The sequence below is a fragment of the Urocitellus parryii genome, chromosome 1 (assembly GCF_045843805.1).
Source record: "Urocitellus parryii isolate mUroPar1 chromosome 1, mUroPar1.hap1, whole genome shotgun sequence".
Classification (NCBI taxonomy): domain Eukaryota; kingdom Metazoa; phylum Chordata; class Mammalia; order Rodentia; family Sciuridae; genus Urocitellus; species Urocitellus parryii.
This window is the reverse complement of record NC_135531.1, coordinates 245,862,031-245,880,376: the sequence shown is the minus strand read 5'-3', so window position 1 is coordinate 245,880,376 and position 18,346 is coordinate 245,862,031.

Sequence of the window (18,346 nt, the reverse complement as noted above, 5' to 3'; positions counted from 1 at the left end):
GAAGGAAAACATTCAGCATTGAGGCAGGTATCAGGAAGAATATAGCCCCCTCTTCTGTACTGCTGAGGTGGGGAATGCTACTGTGCCTCTTTTCTAAAAAAAAAAAAAACAGTCTAGGAAAACTGGTCAATAGCTTAGGATCCTGCAGTTCCAAGTCTAAGAACTTATCCTAAGGAAATAATCAGGCACACGTGCGATAATGAAAGTATGAGGATGTGTTTGCAGCACAATTTGTAGCAATGATCTAAATAACCATATCTTTAGGGAATCGTTTAAATTGTGCTGTACCATATAATGTAAAGTTAATGGCTATGAAAAAGAATGATACACTTCTTTGTTTATTAACATGAATGCTTGTATTGCATTTGTGTGAAAAGCAGGCTACAAAAACAGTTTTGCTCTGTAGTATGATCTCATCTTATCTATACATCTAAATAGCTACGTGTGTATTTATAGACCAAAATGCTGTGGGCTGTCATCTCTGGGTGCTAGCCTTATGGGTGATATTTAGATTCTTCTTTATCTTTTCTCTTCTATTTTTGAAATTTCATAGTGGGTGTGTGTTATTTTTATACCAGGGAAAACACCCTATAAATGTATTTCTTTCCCTGTCCCCCAATTCTTATTTTGTGATAAAATCAAATTGGCAAATTTTAACTTGGCTTCATGCTTTCTGAATATGAAGCAATCTTATATGCACTTTTTCATGAAACTTTGAGTTATAATTTTGTTTTTAAAGCTTTAGCTTCCAAGAGTGCTCCATAAACCTAGGTATGCTGTAATCTGGTAGGGCACATGAGCTTTAGATCAGCTCTAAACTGCAGTCCCCATCCTAGTTGACCTGAGCATCTTGATTAAAACATGACTTGTCTGCAATATAATTTATATAAAAATAGGATTCAGGGCTGGGGATGTGGCTCAAGCCATAGCGCGCTCGCCTGGCATGCGTGTGGCCCGGGTTCGATCCTCAGCACCACATACCAACAAAGATGTTGTGTCCGCCTAGAACTAGAAAATAAATATTAAAAATTCTCTCTCTCTCTCTCTCCTCTCTCACTCTCTCTTTAAAAAAAATAGGATTCAAATTAATGTAAGTTAGCACTAAACCTTAAAGCAGATAATATTTGAAGTTGCATTTAAAATCCACAAATGTCATTAAAATCAGAAATCTTTTGTCAGTCAGTCAGAATGTTTCTCTCAGGATCATCTACGTGGGTCCTGATGAGAATACTCCCCCCCACTCCTGGGCAACATGGTGACAAAACAACTTCAAAAATGTGAAACCTAGACCTGACTGTGGGGAAAAGCTTGATATAAAACTTCCTACAGCCTGTTCTCCAGGGCACATCTCACCTGGGGATTGAAGTACTTTAGTCGGTTCCTTTTGCATTCAGACCCTTGCTTCAAGCTAGTTTAGGTCAGCTGCATTCTTTTAAAGTCTTCTTTAGAAGTAATCAATTGTCTGACAGATTTTAGCATCACCCTTAATCCAGAACCCCAAATCCTAGGTGATAAGAGATCTTTCAACTAAACAAAGGTTGTTTTTTTTCAAGAGCAATGATTTCCTCCTTCTATGTGAGTGGATTAACTTGCTTACATGGTCTATAAAGTCAGCATAAAGACACTGACTTGCCTAAATGCATAATGTAAAATAGACCTCATTATAAAAAGTAAATCTCCCCAAAATATGCTAGTTTTGCTGGAGGCCACAATTTTATCACAGATTCTCCCTGGTCCTTGTGAATGGGCTTAGTCTTATTTTATTTATTTATTATTATATCATGCTGAGGCTCAAACCCAGTGCCTCACACATACTAGGCAAGTGCTTCACCATGGAGCTACAATCCCAATATCTATTCTTACTTTTTTTTCCATTTATTTATTTTCGCAGTACTGAGGATTGAACCTAGGGCCTTACACATGCTAGGAAAGCACTCTAACAGTGATTTATACCTGCAGCCCTCATTTGTTTTTATTTCCTAGTCCTGGAATTGACTTGCTAAAATCAGGATTATCTCACAGGGCAGTAACCGCCTGATAAACCATGTTCTGAAAGTAAATGAAGCTAATTTATAGGTCCCTGTGTTTTCCTTAGAGCTTTGGTATCTGACACTCATTTGGACAAAGCCCAGAATTGTTTTCTGAGGAAGATCTTGCCGGGGAATGCTCCCACCACTAATCTGCATGCAGAGAGGAGTAGCCTTTTGAATGAGCACACATGCTGGTCTGTTTCCTTCATGTTCATAAAAGGACGAAATCTTAGTCACATGTCAAATATTCAAGATTAGATTTCTGAGGACATTATCTTGAACTTTCTGCTCTAAAATTCTTATAAGAAACTCATTGTAAGAAATTATATTCACAGGGCTGGGGATGTGGCTCAAGTGGTAGCACGCTCGCCTGGCAAGCGCGGGGCGCTGGGTTTGATCCTCAGCACCACATAAAAATGAAATAAAGATGTTGTGTCCACCGAGAACTTAAAAAATAAATATTGAAAAATTCTCTCTCTCTCTCTCTCTCTCTCAAAAAAAAAAATAGAAAGAAAAAAAATTATATTCACAAAAAGTTGCTTAAAAAAGTGCAAAGTCTAGCTAATCTAGAGGTTGAGATAGGAAGATCCCAAGTTTAAGGCCAACCTGGGCAACATGGTGACAAAACTTCAAAAATGTGAAACCTAGACTTGACTGTGGGGAAAAGCCATATGTGGCCATTATTGTGTATGTAAGTCCTGGAATTGGTGCTATTGGAGTAAAGCCAATGAGATACCACAAAAATGGTAACACAATAATGCTACTTAATATACATGTAAGAACGTATGAATGAATGTACTTCATACATCATGAAGACTAAGAGGAGAACATTTTTTTCAGGTCTCCTTACCAGGACATTGTTTGTGTTTGTCTTGTGGATATGTGGGATAGGCCTGGGACTCTAGTAACTGTTGTTGGGATGTCAGAAACTAAGAGACAAGTTGGTGACCTGTATCTAGTGTCTGAGCACAAGTGAAAGGCCTGAGTTCTGAGTATAAATTTCGCTTGTGGCTTTCTTATTTTTCCTGGCAGTCCTCCTTGGCATTTTTCATTTTGTTGAATATAATACTGGACTTTTCCATGCATCTTTTTAACAAATAAATAAAATCTGAGGAATTTAAATTTTCACTAAGTTTAAATAATTATGTCTCTTTACATTTTATGGGCAATAGAATTTTTAAATTTTCAGGAAGATTGAAGTCTTTCTATTAACTTCTTGGTGCTTTTTAAATTAGTTGAGCAAATTTGGATATACCTAAGGAGATAGAATCAGTTATTTGGTCTTTCTTGGAGCTTTATATAGATATTACCTAATGAATTCTTAGGTCAGCAGTTTGCAAGTTTCAGCTTTCATCAGCATCAGCTGGGGAACATGTTAAAAATATGATGTTTGGGCTCTGCTCCATGGGTGGGTTATGATTAGTGGGTTTGGATTGGAATCTAGACAATAGTAATTTAACATGTTCTGTGTTGTCATATTCCTCTTCCATTTTCCTTCTTCCTCACCCTAATCTCCTAGGGTGGGGAACAATGCTGTCCATACCTTGTCCCCACAGTTTTTTTCTTCTATCTTTCTTCCTCTGTCCCTCTCTGGCTAATTTCCATGTATTATAGGTCAGTCAAATTCTTCCCTTCTTATTTCACCCCTTATCTCAGTTTTGTGTATGAGGCTTTTGGACTTATCTAGTGTATTATAAAAAAATTCTTTAAGACTGTGACACAAACATAACCCAAACCTTCCCTGTGCAAAGAGAGCCAAGTGTTGGAAGAGCCCAGGGTGGGCCTTGTCCCAGGTACACTGGGTTTGGGTTGAGGCTGGAGGGGTGCTCACAGCATCTCTCGGGTCTTCAGCCTGGCTGTTTCCCAAGGCCTTCATACCTCTGGATGGCAGGGAGGGGAACACTTTCCTCTTACAGGAGAAGAGGAGTGCTAAAACTTATGATTCCACCTCTCTTCTTAATCCCAGTCACCCATGCTTTATGACAGAAGGACTCGCCATTCCAGAGGGTAGGTTCTGGTCTTACGCTGCAATCCTTTAAATGAAAACATGGATTAATGAGGTAATGGTTAAATGCATAGTTTTCAGAATTTTTCCCCTCATTGCAAACAGTTAAATCTTGTTTGCAACTTAATGAGATTTTAACTTGTTTGGAATGACTATTAAGATCATGATATTTTTTCTAATTTTAATAGTGCAGCTTTCTAAGCAAAAGCAAATATTTAATTTCATTTATAAGCTCAATGGATTTTTTCCTTTGAATGCATTTTGATTTATTAATAATTAAAATGCAAGTTCTTATATTACATTGAATTTGGGAGCAGGAACCCAATTTCTGTACATTTAATGATTTAAAATATAATTTAATTCATTGAAACAAATGGAATCTTTTCAGCCTCTTTAAAAAGAAGTTACCAATTTTCCTCATAGTCATATAGCTTTGTCTGAAATATAATCCAATTAAAATACTTTTATCATTACTCTGCAAGGATTTTCTATTCTATATTTATCATTCATTTGACTTCAAAACTTGCTTCATCCATGTGTTCTCATTTGTTCCACATTCAATTAACAGTTACAGATTTCTGCTGCTGCAGTAGGCACTGGACTAAACTGGTGGGAAGTGGGAGAGGTGGAGATTGACCACGTTGCTTTGTATAAGAACATATTACCTGTAGTTCTGTAGTCAGCTGGAGAACAATTAAGATACCTGAGGGTTAGTTGTGTGCATCAGAATATTGGGGTAGGAGGAAGCTTTAGGCAGGAAGCACCAGTTTCCTGTTCTTCTTGGCCAAATCTTTAGGCTAAGGGGCCATCACTGTTTTCCTTTAACCCATACTGAAGTGCCACGGAAACCTACATGGAAGACCTTCACTTATCAGGTCACTGCAGGATTTCTCTGCATAAAGTCGTAAAAGAAAACTTCTGAGATGTCCTAAATTTAATGACAAGAGCTGGAGGATGGGGAGAGGAAGAGATAAAGGAAGTTAATCAGTTAACAGCTGAGGGTGAAACCAAGAAAAATAGTGTTTTTTTTTTTTTTTTGTGGGTGTGTGTTTCTGAAGGTATGTTGAATCCTTGACTGAATCCCATCATAGCCTACTACCCCAGGGTCACTGCACCCTGGTTACATGTAAACTTTCTGAAATGTCCACCCCCAACCCATTTAGAAGCAACCATTACTTTTCCTGTGAACCACCCTTCTATTCCAGAGCTCTTCCTGTTTTCCATAATTGCACCTCTCTTATCTATAGCCAATGTGGATTCCATATAAACAATTCGTTTTCCTTCCCCAAATTTTCATGGTAGAATAAATGCCCTAAACTCTGCTCCAGCAGACATTTTCTAGCTCCTATCTAACCCTTATGCTGGTAGTTGCAGGAATTTGATCCAAGGATTAAACATTGGGCTACATGTAGGCCAGCTCAATAAACCCATTTATTTCAGAAAATTTTTGGTCGAGAGAGTTTTGCTTTAACAAAGTGTTCATGTACTTGGCATACTTGACTCAAAGAGTCATTATTCTTATTAAAAATGGGTAGATAAAAAGGAAAGGGCAGGGAGAAGATGATTTTTATGGAGTGCTTCTGGAAGGACTCCCATCTACAAAGCCTGCGCTGGGTCCCTTTTTTATGCTTGCTCATCAATCAGTCGCCAGGTCTATCAAGATTGTCTTGAGGGCGGGAAATTGCTATTATGGGCTTATAAAGTTGATTTCAGATAAATCTATGACTCACAACAAGTAGATAAATATTACTGTCTATGTCTGCAAAACTCCAAGTAGGTAGACCAAAAATGGAAATGAGAAAGTGTGGAAATGCAACAGAGCAAATCAGGAGTTTAGGAACTTTATGTTGGCTGTGGGAAGCTCCTTGACTCCTATATTTAAGATACTGACTTTAAAAACCTCTTAATAGTTGATTATGCTTTATCTCCAAAGTTTGGGAAACTAGGTTAAACCAAGGTGACATGATGTTATAATTTACATGTGTCCCCCAAAGTCATGTATTGGAAACTTAATCCCAATTGTTGGTGGTATGGGGAGATGCGGCCTTTGGGAGGTAATTAGGATTAAATCATATCATGAGGATGGGACCCCAATGATGACATTAGTGATTTTGTAATAAGAGGAAGAGAGATCTGAGCTAGCACACTTGCTCTATCTCATCATGTGAATCTCTCTGCCATGTTATTATTATGTAGCAAGAAGGCCCTCCCTAGCAGCCAGGCACATGCTGGCACCTTGCTTTTGGATTTCCCTGTTTCTAGAACCATGAGTCAAATAAATGACTATTTTTAAAAAATTAATTTCCAAGTCTCGGGTATTTTGTTATAGCAACAGAAAACAGACTAAGACATATACGATGTATATGTATATATTGGTAACCTAATCAAATCCTGGGACCTATGGAAGCCACAAGAAGCCCTGGCATCTAGGAAACACAGTGAAATTTAATGACCTAAAAACTGGTCTCAGCTAAGGCCCACTAGCTTCATCTGGAAATCAAATCTAAGCTCAGTAGCACCATGTGGAGATAACATGGAGGTAGAAGATACCAGAAAAGAAAACCTCTCAAAGAGAATACATTTACATTGGGAAGCCAAATTTTATAAGTAAATAGGGGGGAAAGGGTTTGATTTTGACAAACTAAAAATTCAAACGATTGTTTAACAAAATTTAGATTATAATCATAAATGACCGACATTCCTCAAAAAAAGAAAAAACCAACAAATAAATGAGCTCACACTTCATCTCAAAGCCCTAGAAAAGGAAGAGCAAAACAACAGCAAATGTAGCAGAAGGCAAGAAATAATTAAAATCAGAACGGAAATCAATGAAATTGAAACAAAAGAAACTATTGAAAAAATTAACAAAACTAAAAGTTGGTTCTTCGAAAAAATAAATAAGATCGACAGACCTTTAGCCATGCTAACGAAGAGAAGAAGAGAGAAAACTCAAATTACTAACATACGGGATGAAAAAGGCAATATCACAACAGATGCTACAGAAATACAGAAGACAATTAGAAATTATTTTGAAAACCTATATTCCAATAAAATAGAAGATAGTGAAGACATCGATAAATTTCTTAAGTCATATGATTTGCCCAGACTGAGTCAGGAGGATACACACAATTTGAACAGACCAATATCAATGGATGAAATTGAAGAAGCCATCAAAAGACTACCAACCAAGAAAAGCCCAGGACCAGATGGGTATACAGCGGAGTTTTACAAAACCTTTAAAGAAGAATTAATACCAATACTTTTCAAGTTATTTCAGGAAATAGAAAAAGAGGGAGCTCTTCCAAATTCATTCTATGAGGCCAACATCACCCTGATTCTGAAACCAGACAGACACCTCAAAGAAAGAAAACTACAGACCAATATCTCTAATGAACCTAGATGCAAAAATCCTCAATAAAATTCTGGAAAATCGAATACAAAAACACATCAAAAAAATTGTGCACCATGATCAAGTAGGATTCATCCCTGGGATGCAAGGATGGTTCAATATACGTAAATCAATAAATATTATTCACCACATCAATAGACTTAAAGATAAGAACCATATGATCGTCTCGATAGACGCAGAGAAAGCATTCGACAAAGTACAGCACCCCTTTATGTTCAAAACATTAGAAAAACTAGGGATAACAGGAACTTACCTTGACATTGTAAAAGCTATCTATGCTAAGCCTCAGGCTAGCATCATTCTGAATGGACAAAAGTTAAAGGCATTCCCTCTAAAATCTGGAACAAGACAGGGATGCCCTCTATCACCACTTCTATTCAATATAGTTCTCGAAACACTGGCCAGAGCAATTAGACAGACAAAGGAAATTAAAGGCATAACAATAGGAAAAGAAGAACTTAAATTATCACTATTTGCAGATGACATGATTCTATACCTAGAAGACCCAAAAGGATCTACAAAGAAACTATTAGAACTAATAAATGAATTCAGCAAAGTGGCAGGATATAAAATCAACACGCACAAATCAAAGGCATTTCTGTATATCAGCGACAAAACTTCTGAAACGGAAATGAGGAAAAACACTCCATTCACAATATCCTCAAAAAAAATAAAATACTTGGGAATCAACCTAACAAAAGAGGTGAAAGATTTATACAATGAAAACTACAGAACCCTAAAGAGAGAAGTAGAAGAAGACCTTAGAAGATGGAAAAATATACCCTGTTCATGGATAGGCCGAACTAACATTATCAAAATGGCGATATTACCAAAAGTTCTCTATAGGTTTAATGCAATGCCAATCAAAATCCCAAAGGCATTTCTTGAAGAAATAGATAAAGCAATCATGAAATTCATATGGAAAAATAAAAGACCCAGAATAGCAAAAACAATTCTAAGCAGGAAGTGTGAATCAGGCGGTATAGCGATACCAGATTTCAAACTATATTACAGAGCAATAGTGACCAAAACAGCATGGTACTGGTACCAAAACAGGCGGGTGGACCAATGGTATAGAATAGAGGACACAGAGACTAATCCACAAAGTTACAACTATCTTATATTTGATAAAGGGGCTAAAAGCATGCAATGGAGGAAGGATAGCATCTTCAACAAATGGTGTTGGGAAAACTGGAAATCCATATGCAACAAAATGAAACTGAATCCCTTTCTCTCGCCATGCACAAAAGTTAACTCAAAATGGATCAAGGACCTTGATATCAAATCAGAGACTCTTTGCCTGACAGAAGAAAAAGTTGGCTATGATTTACATATTGTGGGGTCGGGCTCCAAATTCCTTAATAGGACACCCATAGCACAAGAGTTAATAACAAGAATCAACAAATGGGACTTACTCAAACTAAAAAGTTTTTTCTCAGCAAGAGAAATAATAAGAGAGGTAAATAGGGAGCCTACATCCTGGGAACAAATTTTTACTCCTCACACTTCAGATAGAGCCCTAATATCCAGAGTATACAAAGAACTCAAAAAATTAGACAATAAGATAGCAAATAACTCAATCAACAAATGGGCCAAGGACCTGAACAGACACTTCTCAGAGGAGGATATACAATCAATCAACAAGTACATGAAAAAATGCTCACCATCTCTAGCAGTCAGAGAAATGCAAATCAAAACCACCCTAAGATACCATCTCACTCCAGTAAGATTGGCAGCCACTATGAAGTCAAACAACAACAAGTGCTGGTGAGGATGTGGAGAAAAGGGTACTCTTGTACATTGCTGGTGGGACTGCAAATTGGTGCGGCCAATTTGGAAAGCAGTTTGGAGATTCCTGGGAAAGCTGGGAATGGAACCACCATTTGACCCTGCTATTGCCCTTCTCGGACTATTCCCTGAAGACCTTAAAAGAGCATGCTACAGGGATGCTGCCACATCGATGTTCATAGCAGCACAATTCACAATAGCTAGACTGTGGAACCAACCCAGATGCCCTTCAATAGATGAATGGATAAAAAAAATGTGGCATCTATACACAATGGAGTACTCTGCAGCAATAAAAAATGACAAAATCATAGAATTTGCAGGGAAATGGATGGCACTAGAGCAGATTATGCTTAGTGAAGCTAGTCAATCCCTAAAAAACAAATACCAAATGTCTTCTTTGATATAATGAGAGCAACTATGAACAGAGCAGTGAGGAAGAGCAGGAAGAAAAGATTAACATTAAACAGAGACATGAGATGGGAGGGAAAGGGAGAGAAAAGGGAAATTGCATGGAAATGAAGGGAGACCCTCATTGCTATACAATATTACATATAAGAGGTTGTGAGGGGAATGGGAAAATTAACAAGGAGAGAAATGAATTACAATAGATGGGGTAGAGAGAGAAGATGGGAGGGGAGGGGAGGGGGGATAGTTGGGGATAGGAAAAGTAGCAGAATACAACAATTACTAATTGGGCATTATGTAAAATTGTGGATGTGTAACCGAAGTGATTCTGCAATCTGCATTTGGGGTAAAATTGGGAGTTCATAACCCACTTCAATCTAATGTATGAAATATGATATGTCATGAGCTTTGTAATGTTGTGAACAACCAATAAAAAAATAATTAAAAAAAGAAAGAATGACAAAGAAGAAAGAGAAAGCCTAGTGACTTCGAAATGACTCTAAACAAAAAAAATCATAAATGACCGAATTATTAGAAGAAACAAACAACAAGTGAAGTGTAGAAATTTTTGGAGAGTTGAAGGAGTTAATTGTTTTCAAGGAAATTGTATGATAACACAATAGGATATTTGGCTTTATCATCACAATCATAAAGAAAGTCACATTTCAAAAACAACCCCAGGGCTCTATTGACCTTCTCATTGCTTCATTTCAGTCCTATGGTATTCAAATTATTGTTATTTTCTTCCTCCTTTGGTTGTCAATTATTCTGACTTTGCCAGGTCCTTGTTTCTTGGGGTTTTTGCCCGTGATTTAAGTTCTTATTATTGACTTTTATAATTTCTGAATCTTTTAGCAGTTGATGCAGTTTCTCTTTGCAATCAATTTATTGTTGGGACATTTGACAGAGATGTGACTGGCAAGGAAGGACTCTGTTATTGTGTGGGAGAAAGGTTAAATGGGAATTAACTTTAAATTTTCAGTTTGTTATTTCGTGATATTCTTTGGTTTTGTCTTTAGCCCCCTAATATAGTGGAACTGGCAATGAATACTTTGGTAAAAAGGACTTTTTAAATAAAGAAAAAATAAAAAACTATACTGTTATGTTGGTAGTCAGTAAGCAGGATCATAATTCTGAAAAGAACCATTTCTTCATCGGCTTGATGATTCATGTTTGTTTGTTTGTTTATTTATTTTTAGTTCTTCCAGACGTCCTCTGTCCTCTTTGTCATTGGGAATCTCATGAACTGGGAATTTATTAATCATTAATTAACAGCATTCATTCTTTTTCTAGTCTAGTAACTTCCTTGAGAATGGGCTCTGGTTGTTGTATTTCTGGAGTAGGACAATGCATCACATGTTTTCGGCATTGGGTAACTATTATTTATATTAACAGTTAGGCAGGTATGGCTCTCAGATTTTGTGACATACATGTGACTTCTTTCCCTCATGTGATCATTCCTTATTGTTTGATTCCAGGGCTGTCCCTCCCTGCCCTGCTTAATATACCTTTTGTTAACCTCTGTCATAATGGCAAGCATACGTTGGGAATCTCAGACTTTGAATTTTAACCTGTATGTTTCTAACCTGTACTCAAAAATCACTCCACTCCACTAGTGAAATCAATAATGAATCTTACCATTGTGTCAAATCATCTGTAAAGTTAAAAACAAAATTCATGACTTAATTGAATGGAACAGTGTTCTAGTCATTCTAATGAGGAAACCATGTAAGTAGTAGCTGTCTTAGGGGTGATGTCTGTCATTTCCACTTCTTCATGAAGCATACTATTCCAGGGGGGAGAGACAGTAAACAAACGAATATGTTGTGCTGTCCATTAGAATATGAAAAGTACTATGGAGGAAAAATAAAACGGACAAAGGGGGTTGGTAGGGTTGAAGCAATTAGAATTTTCCATAGGGTGGTCAGAGAAGGTCCCACTGAGAGGGTGCCATATAGTGAAATCCTGAAATAACACAGCGAACCATGTGGATTCTGAAGAGATGAGCAGAGGGAATGGCACATGCAAAAAACTCTGAGGTAGATTGTGGCTAGAGCAATCTGGGAGCAGCAAAGGAGATCAGAGAAGACTTGGGGCCAGATCATGTGGGGCTTTGAAGACCATTGTGAGGATGTGAGGATTTGGGTTTTTTTTTTTTTTTTTTGAGTGAGATGGGAGGGCAATGGAGGATTTTGGATAGAGAACAGTGGTCTGACTTACGTTTGAACAGGATCACTGTCCATGCTTTGTTGAGACTAGAGAGCAAGAAATACAATATGGAAGTAGGAAGGAGGCAATTGTTTATTCAGAGAAAATGACAGTGGCTTGGACCAGACTGAAGGCAGAGAAAGCTAATTTCTGCCTTTTGTCACTTTTTAGTTGGATTCCTTCTTTGGCATGCCATATGTTCCTGGCTTCTTCATGTTTCTTTAGGTCTAGCTCAAGTTCTCTCAGTAGGCTTTTCTTAGCTACTCCAGCCCCTGCTGATCATTCTCTGCAATTAACTTTTGCTGACTTTTGCACTTTGACCTTGTAGTATCAAGGGCAATTTCTTTCCATGTAACTTGATTTTTATTTCTTTCTTTCTTTTATTTCTTTCTCTGGTGCCTTTTCAAAACACAGTAGGTACTTTATTAAAAAAAAAATCTTTGTCAAAAGGCAAATGTGACTAATGCTAAGAGAAAGTGAGCATTTATTCACCCTCTCGAATTGGTTCTTTTGCACTATTTTCCAGTAGAAATCAGCCCCATCCACTCACTCATTTGAAAAACACTATTTGCAGAGGATATAATATGTAAGAGGAATATGTAATAGTAATTTGTCCTCCAAGAGCTTATCTTCTGGCAAGAGAAGACATGATGATTCATAATGAGACTATAACTCATTGGGAAGTACAGGTGAGATGAATGATATAAGAGGGCTACTGGTGACCTAGAAGTAAGAATGTTAAATTCTGACTGAATGTTCTTCAACGCCTAGTTCCTTAGGTCTTAGAGTTGGAGTAGGAGAAAGAATGGCCTGGCTAATGCTCAGTGTGCTAAGTATTTTCAAGGGCAGCAGAAGAGAGAAGCTTGCATGGAGACAATTTGTATGGTACCACTGGAAAATCCCCATTCTGCTCTCTCTTCCAGCCCCAGAGCCACGACTCAAATGTGTGTCATCTTCACCCTTACCTGGACTATTCAACAGCTTGCTAACTCCAGGGAGCAGCTGAATCAGGTCCTGCCTGTGAGAATCCTGCCCTGCTTACCCTACCTGAATTTGGTCCCTGCCTCACTCCTTTGTTTACATACATCATGGTCCTTTAATTGTGTTATTTCCTAGTTTTCGAAGATTGTCATTGAAAAAGTGCTGTCGGGAGGGAGTAGATGGATTGACTGGGGTAAAAATTAGGGTCAGAACAACCTGTTGAGATAATCTAGGTCTGAAGTGATGCAAGTTTAATTAGTCTATTGTGGCCATGGGAATGTAAAGAGAGAATTACATTTTAAAAAATGTGTTCTCTACACTTTAGAATACATGATAGAATTACTAGTGTTTAAAGCTGTGACCTCTAGTATTTTATGGAATAAACAATTGCATTTAAATACAGTTGTTCTTTCCTAGTAGTTTTTAACAAGCAGTAACTAGGAGCTTATTTTTGTGGGAACAATAAGCATTTAATATCTTTCAAAAGGGCTGAGTTTAAGATGAATTGATTTTGCTTCTCCCACACAAACCACCAGTATTTTTTAATAAACAAGCAGACCACGAGAAATTGTAGATATTAAGCAAATTCTCTTGTGTCCTTCCTTCCTTCCTCCCTCTCTTCCTCCCTTTTATATAGCACAAAACTCCATGTGTATTTACTGAAAAGTAGGTTTGAATTTTTAAAAGGTAATGAAAGTGTGTGACATTTTGGCTTTCATTTTCCTAATCTAGCATGACATTTAAAAATATTTCTTGAAGTCTTCTCTTCTTAATTTAATGTCATATTAATGGTATAGATTAATGCTAAAAATGACACCTATGTTATTTGATATCATCTCAGTATGGGTAGTGACAGTCTATCCTTAACCATTGAGGTCAAGGAGATAGAGATGCTGCCTTTCTTCTTCCCATCCTGGTGTCCTCTCTTCTCCTGTTACATATTTAAGACATGTAATTTTGGAGTTGGCGTTTTGTAGATTTTTTTTATTTTTTTATTTTAATTTTTGTTCAGTATTAATTTTCTATTCATCTAAACAGCTGACTTCCTCCCTTTTTACTAGCTTTCTTCACTTTGAGGAATCTCTTTTCTCCAGCTACCTGGATCCCTTCTCCTCTTACCCACAGGTCCTTGGATTCAGTCTCCCAGGAGTCTGTCCTAGGCAATGAGGGAGAGGATAAATGTGTAGGTGGATTGATGCTGGGGGCTCCTGTGACCCAAGAGCTGCTTTGGCTCATTTTTTCCGTACTTATTTTCATTCTGTAAGTGACCCAATATCCTTCTAGTAAATTCCCTTTCTTTAGTTTATCAGGGGAGTTTTTTCTTTTTTTTTTTTTTAATATAAACTAATAATTCCTGAAGGATAACTATTTGTTTCGATGAATAATTTGAATCATCCTTTCATATCAAAGGTGTGTTTTTAATAACTTTTCTGGTTATATACATATAATTTGTTGAAAATTTCAAAAAAGGAGTATCAGGAGAAAAAAATATTTTCAGTTTCCTCATCTAAGACTACTGAAAAAGTGTTCTCTTAAGACAATTTAATTCTATTGTGTATATAACAGTATTTGTTGATACTTAACATATGTTCTGGTGAAGAAGTTCCCGTGTCACATGTTAAGAAATATAATATACTTCACATGGCTTCATGATAACGACAGTGTACCTATGCACCTATGCCATAATCTAGCTGTTCTTCCATGGTTTGAAAGTTATTTTTTTTTTTGACATATTGTCTGTTTGAAATAATGTTGTGATGAACATTGCTGCTTTTTGCTCTGGAAGCAAATCACTGGCTCTGAGGGCAAGAGCATATCCAAGACTCCAGAGAGTTTTGTAAAATTGTCCTCTCAACACTATATGAGTTCCCATTTCTTGCATTTTCACTTGCATCCAATTATTTTTTGATTTTTATTTATTTATTTATTTTTGCATTCCATTATTATTTAAAGTTTTAAGGCACAAAAATTATGTCTTATTTTTGTTTTGTTTTTGGTATACAGTTATTGATGTGCATTTTTTCTTTTGTGAATAATTTATTGCTGTCCACAAAAATGTTGAATTGAATTAAAAACCTTATTAAATTAAAAAAGCTGAAGAGTTAAATTGAATACTAATTATTTTCCTAGTTACTATAATTTGTATATTCAGTGATTTCATGCTAAATCAACATCCTAAAAGCATTGTGAAACTTAGTCTTTAAAATTAACAGTTTTTGGAATTTAAGATTATTTGTCTATATCCCTTTTCCAAGTGTTTTTTTTAAATTTTTTTTTTAGTTGTAGATGGACACAATATCTTTATTTTTATTTATTTATTTATTTATTTATTTTTAATGTTTTGCTGAGGATCGAACCCAGTGCCTTCTATATGTGAGGCAAGAAAAACCTCAGCCCACGTGGTTTGTTTTTATGTTGCGGATCAAAATATATTATTTGGTAAAACTATGAGGAGAATAGGCTTTTCCTTACTGGTGGCAGCTTGGAGGATCTCTCTATTTATAGATCTTTTTCTATGTAAGAAGAGGAAGGGAGGGGCTGACAGCCACCCAGGTCTCTGTCAATTCTCATTCTGGTGGCAGATTGTATAGAAGAAATTTTTCTGGTCTTCTCAGTCATTTTACTAGCATACTTTTGCCAGTTAATCCAAGCAGTTGGATGGGACTATCTACGACAAACACTTAAGTGTAAATGCTTTCTCTTAATAGACACCAGGGAATGCCCTTGGGGAGGGTCTTTCATGGAGAATTTGGTGATAACTTTCCTTATCTCAGATGCCAACTGGTCTTGCTGGAGACAGGTCTGTGTGTGTGTGTGTGTGTGTGTGTGTGTGTGTGTGTGTGTGTTAGAGTAATTAAGCATTTTTCTTTAACTTCTTTTAGTTCTTTTTTAAATATATGTAAAAGTAGAGTCAATTGTGACGTTTATATCAGGGAGTATATCGTATTCTAACTAGGATCTCAGTCTTGTGGATGTACATGATATAGAGATTCATTGTGGTATATTCATGTATGTACATAGGAAAGTTATGTCTGATTTTCCTATTCCTAGCCTCCCTCCCAAGATTCTCACATCTCTGCTATGGCAAGTAAATTATGTTTTCTTTAGTGTCTCTGTAAATATAATTTCCCCCACTTTGTTCATCTCATTTATATTGAAAAAAGCACTTTGAGTTTGAGCAGGTGTGTGTGTGTGTGTGTGTGTGTGTGTGTGTGTGTGTGTATGTATGTGTGTATTCTAAATTATATTTGAGGGGAATTCAAAGGGTTAAAAGAGATGGTAGTTACTATTATTAGTATTATTTATTCATCTGGTCTGGCATGCATTTCTTGGTCTACAAAAATGCTGACATTGTTTTTTAGTCTTGTCCTTCAGGTGAGGTTTAGTAAATTGACATTCTCCTCCAGATTCTTTAGCAAACATATTTTAAATAAAAACACTTGCTTAGAGTATTTGTCATCTGCTCCTACCTGTGTCTTCTGAACAAAACCTGCTGGTTTTAGAAATGAAGTTGTACACTGTGGCATTTTACAATTTGCTTAGTAATTAAATCTCTCTTGACCTCGGGAAGAAAAGTGATTTTGTTTTTGGTTTTGTTTAAGCAGATGACAAATACTGTTATCAGAGAGAGCACATAGTGCAAACCTAATCATAATTAGAAGAACAAGGTTTTGGGGGGCTATTTTGTTTAAAAGCAGTTCGACATCATGTTAAATAGCATCCATTGAGAATGGGAGAGAGAACCACAGCGAAGATTTACTGTGGAAGGGCTGGATTATCTAAGGAACTTTGAAGGACCAGTTTTAGTTTATTTAATAGAGTATACACTAGTCAGTTTCTGTTACCATCATCTTTACTTCTAAAGCAGTTCAGAAGACACGGGTAATTTTCTGAAGAAAAACTGGCTTTATTATTGCAGAAGGCATAGGTATGAAACCAAAGAGCAAATCAAGCATTCATAGGTTTCGTTAGGAGAAAATGTACAGCTGCTCTTTTCCTGTTTGAGTAGCACTGATTTTCACATAGGAGAGCACTGCATTGAATTAAGGTCCCTGTAAACTACAATGTTAACTATAAAATTTAGAGTGCTTTGATTTTTTCCCTCACTTTTACATAACTTTGCAGATTACTTTTCGCATGGAGTTTGATCTTATTTACTGTGGAAACATGAACTCTAAAAAATTACATTTTCTATAAGGGAAAAAAGTTTCCAAAGTAGTTTTGATAAAAGTCCCTCCTGGTCATCTATTCATTCTAATGGTGTATTTCTTTTCAGGTTGACACAACTTATATAAAAGTAAAACATCTGAAAGAAGTTTTTAAACCATGAACTGCACCTTTTAGGGACACATTGGCATATTTTAATCAACTTTAAGGTTTCTATTGAATATTCTATTTGAATACTTGTTTATCCCTGATTCTATATGAATTAGCTGTGTGGTCCTACCCTCTGATGAGTCTTCAAGACATATTTACTTGGATCAATTACATGAACTTAAAACTCTCCACAAATTGTTCTTCAGTTCTGTTGATGTTTCTGGGATTCTCTTATCACCTAGATTGAAAATCCAAAAATTAATCCTAATTTCTCTCTCACTTTCATCCTTTATATCCAATCTGTCACCAAGTCTTTGGTTTCTTTATTTGAATGATTCTTGATGGATATGGTTTCTTCCTGTCACTAAAATCCATTCTTCTTGAGCTACAGCTGAAGGGGCTGTGAAACCTAACATAGTTGATTTCTGGGCTTTGGAGGCAGGGGCCTTGGAGAGTAGGAGCAGCAAGGAAAGAATATACTGTATTCCCTCTCAAGTACAGGGTCATCTGGCCCTAGGGAGGACTTGTAGTGATTTTAATATATAACATTGGTCTTTGGCATTTGTTTTCTGTTACCTGTCTTCCACATCCAAGGGTCCCTCTTTCCAGCCTCTTAGAGCTACCCCAAACGAAATAATGTATTAATTCAACAATTACATCATTTGCCTACTAAAATGACAGTAGTTATTTTTTACTGGACACTTTCACCCATGGTACTTCTAGTCCTTAAAACAATTTGACATGATACGTTCAGGTCACCTCCATGTAGTAGATGAATATATTGAGTCAGGGTGGAATTTAAGTGTGTACCACTATTGATTTGTGGACACAGGACTTGCAAATAACCTGGGTTCTCTCTATATTTTGTATATGGAGATTGTCTGACTGGGTTATTTATACATATAAATAACATATGTGTAAATCATTTAGAATAAGTGCCATGTGAGTGTTAAAGAAGCATACAGGTAGCCCCTGTCTTTTTACCCCTTCATCTCATTGGCCCTGACACACACAAGCCTCACAACAGCATGGTTTTTGCTTTTGAAGACTACAAGATTGAAAGTAGAAGGAAAGAAGCTGTAAGAGACCATGAGAGTTTCTGGGACAGTTCAATCCTCCTGCCCTTCAGTGTTTATCTAAAAAACCCTTCCCCTCAGATGAGTGCTTTTTTTCTAACAGGATTATACAGTTCCTTCAGTGAGA